At 45.4% G+C, this 8,735-nt stretch overlaps 1 protein-coding gene across 1 annotated transcript in view; it reads left to right on the plus strand.

The window, feature by feature from the left end:
* Positions 1-8,481, plus strand: part of C5H17orf67 (chromosome 5 C17orf67 homolog) — a 52,785-nt gene extending 44,304 nt beyond the window's left edge. The window contains exon 4 of the mRNA XM_075347515.1: positions 8,082-8,481. The gene's annotated coding sequence lies outside the window, so the exon portion shown is untranslated. The remainder of the gene's footprint in view (positions 1-8,081) is intronic.
* The last annotated feature ends 254 nt before the right edge of the window (positions 8,482-8,735 follow it).

Here is an 8,735-nt window from a genome sequence, read left to right on the forward strand (position 1 = left end):
GCAGAGTTGAATTCCAACGCGTGGGGACATCACACACCAGTCTGTGAGCCGGAAGATGCAAACGGCGCTGAAAGCCGGCAAGGCCGGCTGAAGCAGTAGGTGACTTTCGAAAATGTGCAGACAGGCGGCGAACTTTTACCAGCAGATCAGACAGCTCTGGGTATGACTTTATAAAACGCTGAACCACGAGGTTGAGCACATGGGCCACGCATGGAACATGTGTCAGCTGGCCTCGCCTCAAAGCCGCCACCAGGTTCCGGCCATTGTCACAAACGACCTTTCCTGGCTTTAGGTTCAGAGGTGTGAGCCAGTGATCTGCCTGCTGTTTCAGAGCTGTCCACAGCTCTTCTGCATTGTGGGGTTTGTCACCTATGCAGATTAGCTTCAGCACAGCCTGTTGCCGCTTCGCCGAGGCAGTGCTGCAGTGCTTCCAGCTTGTGACTGGTGTGGAGGGCACAGTGGATGAGGATGCGCAGGAGGAGGAGGAGGCTGAAGAGCATGACATTCCGGAGCTGTAGAGTGTGGGCGAAACACTGACTGAGGTAGGGCCTGCAAACCTTGGTGTGGGAAGGACGTGTTCCGTCCCTCGCTCAGACTGGGTCCCAGCTTCCACAATATTAACCCAGTGTGCCGTCAACGAGATGTAGCGGCCTTGCCCACAAGCACTTGTCCACGTGTCTGTGGTTAGGTGGACCTTGGGTGAAACAGCGTTGTTCAGGGCACGTGTGATGTTTTGTGACACGTGGTTATGCAACGCGGGGACGGCACACCGGGAGAAATAGTGGCGGCTGGGGACCGAGTAACGTGGGACAGCTGCCGCCATCAGGTCACGGAATGCTTCTGTCTCCACCAGCCTAAAAGGCAACATTTCCAGCGCAAGCAGTCGCGAAATGTTAGCATTTAGAACTGTGGCATGTGGGGTGTTGGCAGTGTATTTGCGCCTGCGTTCAAAGGTTTGCTGAATGGATAACTGAACGCTGCGCTGGGACAAGGACGTGCTTGATGATGGTGTTCTTTCTGCGTAGGCAACTGCAGGTGCAGGAGTGGAGGAGGCTTGTTCGCAGGCAGCATGGACAGAGGATTGGCTCGCATGCACAACCAGCGAAGACGTAGCAGTGACATCAGCAAGCACTGCTCCTCGACTCTGTTGTACTTCCCACAAAGTCGGGTGCTTGGCTGACATGTGCCTGATCATGCTGGTGGTGGTCAGGCTGCTAGTTTTGGTACCCCTGCTGATGCTGGCACGGCAGGTGTTGCAAATGGCCTTTTTTGAATCATCTGGATCCAACTTAAAAAACTGCCAGACTCGTGAAGACCTAACATTTGTACAGGCACCTTGTGTCGTCGTGTTGTTCCGGGGAACGGTTGCCTGACTTCTGCCTGGGGCCACCACCCTGCTTCTTACTGCCTGTTGTGATGCTACGCCTCCCTCCCCCTGTGCACTGCTGTCCTCGCTCTGCATATCCTCCTGCCAGGTTGGGTCAGTTACTGGATCATCCACCACGTCGTCTTCCTCTTCCGCACCCTGCTCCTCCTCCTGACTTGCTGACAATTGTGTCTCATCATCGTCCACCACTTGTTGAGACACGTTGCCAACTTCGTGAGAACGTGGCTGCTCAAATATTTGGCCATCTGTACAGACGATCTCCTCATGACCCACTTGAATATGAGCTGGCGAGAGGCCAGAATGTGTGAATGGAAACGTGAACAGCTCTTCCGAGTGTCCAAGTGTGGGATCATTAATGTCCGAGGAGGACGTGTACTCAGCCTGGTGGTAGGAAGGAGGATCAGGTTCAGAAATGTGCGGTGCAGTATCACGGCTACTGACACTTGACCGTGTGGAAGACAGAGTGTTTGTGGTGATGCCAATCTGACTGGAAGCATTATCCGCTATCCAACTAACAACCTGTTGACACTGGTCTTGGTTCAAGAGCGGTGTACTGCTGCGGTCCCCAAGAATTTGGGACAGGACGTGCGAGCGACTAGATGTGGCCCTTTGTTGTGGCGAAATTAGAGCTTGCCCACGACCTCGGCCTCTGCCTGCACCACCATCACGTCCACTTCCTTGTTCCTTGCCAATGCCCTTGCGCATTTTGCAATGCTGTGCACTGCTGACGTGTATATTCACTACTTGTGCGTTATATCAAAGTTTCTGGAAATTGCACACAAGTGCACCTGTACGCTGCCACCGACAGGCACACACGTGCGGTTTTTAAATGCAAGCACGGACGCACTAAGAACCTAACACAGGTTTTAGGAGCAAAAATTAAGAACTCTGACACTATCAGCCACTGCTGACTGACGTGTATTATACACTACACTTGTGCGTTATATAATAGTTTGGTAAAAACGCACACCAGTGCACCTGTACGCTGCCACCAACAGGCACACACGTGCGGTTTTAAAAACCAAGCACGGACGCAATAATAACCTAACACAGGTTTTAGGAGCAAAAATTAAGAACTCTGACACTATCAGCCACTGCTGACTGACGTGTATTATACACTACACTTGTGCGTTATATAATAGTTTGGTAAAAACGCACACCAGTGCACCTGTACGCTGCCACCAACAGGCACACACGTGCGGTTTTAAAAACCAAGCACGGACGCAATAATAACCTAACACAGGTTTTAGGAGCAAAAATTAAGAACTTTGACACTATCAGCCACTGCTGACTGACGTGTATTATACACTACACTTGTGCGTTATATAATAGTTTGGTAAAAACGCACACCAGTGCACCTGTACGCTGCCACCAACAGGCACACACGTGCGGTTTTAAAAACCAAGCACGGACGCAATAATAACCTAACACAGGTTTTAGGAGCAAAAATTAAGAACTCTGACACTATCAGCCACTGCTGACTGACGTGTATTATACACTACACTTGTGCGTTATATAATAGTTTGGTAAAAACGCACACCAGTGCACCTGTACGCTGCCACCAACAGGCACACACGTGCGGTTTTAAAAACCAAGCACGGACGCAATAATAACCTAACACAGGTTTTAGGAGCAAAAATTAAGAACTCTGACACTATCAGCCACTGCTGACTGACGTGTATTATACACTACACTTGTGCGTTATATAATAGTTTGGTAAAAACGCACACCAGTGCACCTGTACGCTGCCACCAACAGGCACACACGTGCGGTTTTAAAAACCAAGCACGGACGCAATAATAACCTAACACAGGTTTTAGGAGCAAAAATTAAGAACTCTGACACTATCAGCCACTGCTGACTGACGTGTATTATACACTACACTTGTGCGTTATATAATAGTTTGGTAAAAACGCACACCAGTGCACCTGTACGCTGCCACCAACAGGCACACACGTGCGGTTTTAAAAACCAAGCACGGACGCAATAATAACCTAACACAGGTTTTAGGAGCAAAAATTAAGAACTCTGACACTATCAGCCACTGCTGACTGACGTGTATTATACACTACACTTGTGCGTTATATAATAGTTTGGTAAAAACGCACACCAGTGCACCTGTACGCTGCCACCAACAGGCACACACGTGCGGTTTTAAAAACCAAGCACGGACGCAATAATAACCTAACACAGGTTTTAGGAGCAAAAATTAAGAACTCTGACACTATCAGCCACTGCTGACTGACGTGTATTATACACTACACTTGTGCGTTATATAATAGTTTGGTAAAAACGCACACCAGTGCACCTGTACGCTGCCACCAACAGGCACACACGTGCGGTTTTAAAAACCAAGCACGGACGCAATAATAACCTAACACAGGTTTTAGGAGCAAAAATTAAGAACTCTGACACTATCAGCCACTGCTGACTGACGTGTATTATACACTACACTTGTGCGTTATATAATAGTTTGGTAAAAACGCACACCAGTGCACCTGTACGCTGCCACCAACAGGCACACACGTGCGGTTTTAAAAACCAAGCACGGACGCAATAATAACCTAACACAGGTTTTAGGAGCAAAAATTAAGAACTCTGACACTATCAGCCACTGCTGACTGACGTGTATTATACACTACACTTGTGCGTTATATAATAGTTTGGTAAAAACGCACACCAGTGCACCTGTACGCTGCCACCAACAGGCACACACGTGCGGTTTTAAAAACCAAGCACGGACGCAATAATAACCTAACACAGGTTTTAGGAGCAAAAATTAAGAACTCTGACACTATCAGCCACTGCTGACTGACGTGTATTATACACTACACTTGTGCGTTATATAATAGTTTGGTAAAAACGCACACCAGTGCACCTGTACGCTGCCACCAACAGGCACACACGTGCGGTTTTAAAAACCAAGCACGGACGCAATAATAACCTAACACAGGTTTTAGGAGCAAAAATTAAGAACTCTGACACTATCAGCCACTGCTGACTGACGTGTATTATACACTACACTTGTGCGTTATATAATAGTTTGGTAAAAACGCACACCAGTGCACCTGTACGCTGCCACCAACAGGCACACACGTGCGGTTTTAAAAACCAAGCACGGACGCAATAATAACCTAACAGGTTTTTTTGGGGAGCGACAATTACAGTACAGACAAGTCAGACACTATCTGGACTGTTTTACACTGTGTACACCAGCCCCAGATATGAAGGCTGGTATACGGTCACCACTACCCTGCCTGCCTGCCTGCCTGTATACTGCTACAATAGTCCTGACAAGGACTCTTTTGGTCACTAGCCTGTATTCAGACCTGGCTATACCCTGCCTGTATATAGCAACAATAGTCCTGAGAAGGACTCTGCTACTGTACTCCGACCTGGCTATACCCTGCCTGCCTGTATACAACTAGAATAGTCCTGAGAAGGACTTCTGGTCACACTGTTTGCAGCCCTGCAACTGAAAAAGCTATAAAGGGCCGCAAAGCTTTCCCTGAATCAGCGACACTCTCCCTACACTCACTGTCAGAATAGCTGTGAGCAGAGCACAGCGCGCCGGCCTATATAAAGGCTCGGTGACGCTGTGCAGGCCGGCCAATCACTGCAATTCCACAACTAACAGGGCTGTGGCATTGCAGTGGTCTGCCAGCCAATCCCTGCATGAGGGCTGGCTCTCAAAAGAGCGCCAACATGCAGAAATGAAGACCACGAGTAAAGCACGAGTATCGCGAGATTACTCGGTCCCCGCCGAGCAGCCCGAGTACAGTGATACTCGTGCGAGTACCGAGTAGTGACAAGCATGCTCGCTCATCACTAGTGTTCATGGGACCACAAGCGGATTCATTTGCCTATAGTAGAAAGTCACACAATGGGACAAAAGAAGGAAAAGGAACAGAAATTAAAATCAAATTTAAAAGAAACAACACATATGTGATAAAACATGAAAAATACACACATGAGTTGCCCCCAGAGAGACAGAACAAAAATCAATTAATAATAATTAAATAGTATCTCATAGCTACAGGAAGGACGAAAAGCTGAGTTTCTCATTGAGACCACTCGGCGTCATGGTCCCCAGGCGAACGATCCAGGCACATTCCCTTTGGACACGTGTTTTACTATAATCCCCCCCCTTCATCCCAAGGTGTACCACATCAATGCCCCTCACTTTGAAGTGAGTTGGGTCACATCCGTGGCTCACCTTATGATGACGAGGTAGTGTCGTCAGACATGGGTCATCAAAGTCCAAATCGGAAGCTGCCATGATGTTTCGAACATGTTCACGTGTGCGCACTCGTAGCTCACGTGTAGTGAGGCCAATATATATGAGGTTGCAACCACACGTGGCATAGTAAACCACATTACTTGTGCGACAAGTAATGTGGTGACGGATTTGATATTCTCGACCGCCGTCAGCAGAAAAGAACGAGGTCGCCCTGATCATATTGCGGCAGGCAATACATGTGCTGCAAGGAAAAAAGCCCCAACGAGGTTCACCACCACCAAAGATACGTGGCACCCTGGCTACGTAGTGACTATGAACCAGGGCGTCACGTAGATTGGAGGCCCTCCTTGCTGTCATGGGGGGAGCATCTGGTAGATTAGGCCCAATAGATGGCTCAGTTTTAAGTATCCTCCAATGGCGTTTAAGAATCATTTTCATGTCCTGCCATTTATCATTATAGGTAGAAATGAAACGGGCGATTGGAGCAGACTCCTCTCTTTGTTTAGATACCATGTCTGTTTATCTGATGCACAGGCGTCGTGCACAGAAAAACAGACATGGGGATGTACACATACACAGACAAGCAGACACATGCATGGAGACATGTACACATATGTAGACACACAGACATACACACAAATGAAGGCACACACACGCAGGCCTGCACATACATGCAGACAGGCACACAGACACATTGGCACACACATTCCAATAGGCACACACACACACAGACAGGCACTTAAACACACACATTTGCAGACACTCAGACACACACACACACACACACTCAGACACACACACACACACACACACACATAAATAGGCACATAGAGACACACATGCAGATATGCACACACATGCAGACAAAAGCACACATACAAGCAGACACACTTTCATAAGTATGGGGAGATAAGGTATGCACACCAGTGACTATGTAAGGGGAATACATGAAATAGCAGAAACTGCTGTGTGAATACTGACTTGAAAAATCCAATAGCTATATGTAAGAGTGAAAATGTGAAAAATGGAATCTGCATTACTGCCATGAACATATGAATCAAGAGAAATTTAGCTACTGAATTGATCAATGCAATAGAGCCCCAACACTACGCCAAAGTATTTCTCTACGTTGGGGTCCCTAGCTTGTGTGTGTCCTCTCATGCAGTTAAAAAACTTACCGTGTATGGGAAGCTGAGACCCAGGCTATTTATGCGTATGATATGGATTGGCAATAGGTGTGGTTGGGGAGGGTTCACAAACGAAAAACTACTAACAAATAAGGAATAATGTTTGGAACACCATTCTAAGTCCGAACTGGGTGCAAAAACCTAAAAAAACATCACTATGGGGAGATAAGGTATGCACACCAGTGACTATGTAAGGGGAATACATGAAATAGCAGGAACTGCTGTGTGAATACTGACTTGAAAAATCCAAGTCCTAATTTGTTAGTATTTTTTTGTTTGTGAACCCTCCCCAACCACACCTATTGCCAATCCATATCATACGCATAAATAGCCTGGGTCTCAGCTTCCCATACACGGTAAGTTTTTTAACTGCATGAGAGGACACACACTAGCTAGGGACCACAACGTAGAGAAATACTTTGGCGTAGTGTTGGGGCTCTATTGCATTGATCAATTCAGTAGCTAAATTTCTCTTGATTCATATGTTCATGGCAGTAATGCAGATTCCATTTTTCACATTTTCACTTTACATATAGCTATTGGATTTTTCAAGTCAGTTTTCACACAGCAGTTTCTGCTATTTCATGTATTCCCCTTACATAGTCACTGGTGTGCATACCTTATCTCCCCATAGTGATGTTTTTTTAGGTTTTTGCACCCAGTTCGGACTTAGAATGGCGTTCCAAACGTTATTCCTTATTTATTTACACTTTCATAAGTAGACACACAGACACATGCACAAAAATGCACACACACACACACACACACACACACACACACACACACACACACACACACACACACACACACTGGTATCTACTCTCATACACACATATGAAGACATACACATGAATGCAGACGGGCACATACCTGTACATATACGCAAACAAGGAAACATACGTAGACACACAGACATGCACACACACATGTAAACATGCTGACAAGCGCATACACAGACATGCACACTTATGCAGACACAAACATACTAACAGATACATACACATACAGGCATATCAATATTTGAAGACATGTATACAAAAATTTATATAAACAGACATAAATATATACAAACTAACATACACATATTAGAGGCTCTGCACAGGTGCTGGTGCTGCAACGAGGGAGCATATGCCCCTCTGGCCACTGCTCAGTCCACCGTTAGAGACTACCGTACTTAATGTAACAAATATACCATTCCCAAAAAACAGTACAAGTGAACTGAATAATGTGTAAGCTGAAGATTTTTTTTTTCTTTTTTTTCTTACAGATATGAACCTGATAAGAAGAGATTGTTTAAAACTGCGTACAAGAAGCATTTGCCTACTGATAGCCCCCAAATATTCTTCAGCCTGTTTTCTGGATTACACCAATAATGTTGGTATATACATTACATAACGTAATTGAAGCCCACTTTTCAACTCCATTGTACCAAAAGAATCTTGCTGTGTATTTACAGGCCAATATCATTAAGATGGCAAAAACGTTATCTTTTGAATCTCTATGAACATATATAATTTCAATTGTATATTTTAAGCTAATGGCATTTACAAATGTTATAAAGTATTAGCCCTTGTACTCCATTGTATATATGCATGTATACAGTATAATCATATAAACTCTTAAAGTGTCTGTAATAATAATATCAATAAAATTATTGCTAACCCCAAGCATGATGTGGATTTTGTGAAAACTCTTTTAAGGGAATTTTCTAGTATTTCCTACCCCACAAGAACATATTCTGGTTAAACTTTTAAGGCAATAAAAAATGACAAAAAGACTTCTGCTGCCACTTGTAATTTAATGGGAACTGTATAAATCCTTCTATAGTTATCGCCCTCTAGTGGAAGTTACAGGCAGAAAAACTTCATTTACAGTTAGGCCCAGAAATATGTGGACAGTGACACAAGTGTTGACATTTTAC

Source organism: Anomaloglossus baeobatrachus, chromosome 5 (assembly GCF_048569485.1).
Source record: "Anomaloglossus baeobatrachus isolate aAnoBae1 chromosome 5, aAnoBae1.hap1, whole genome shotgun sequence".
NCBI classification, from domain to species: domain Eukaryota; kingdom Metazoa; phylum Chordata; class Amphibia; order Anura; family Aromobatidae; genus Anomaloglossus; species Anomaloglossus baeobatrachus.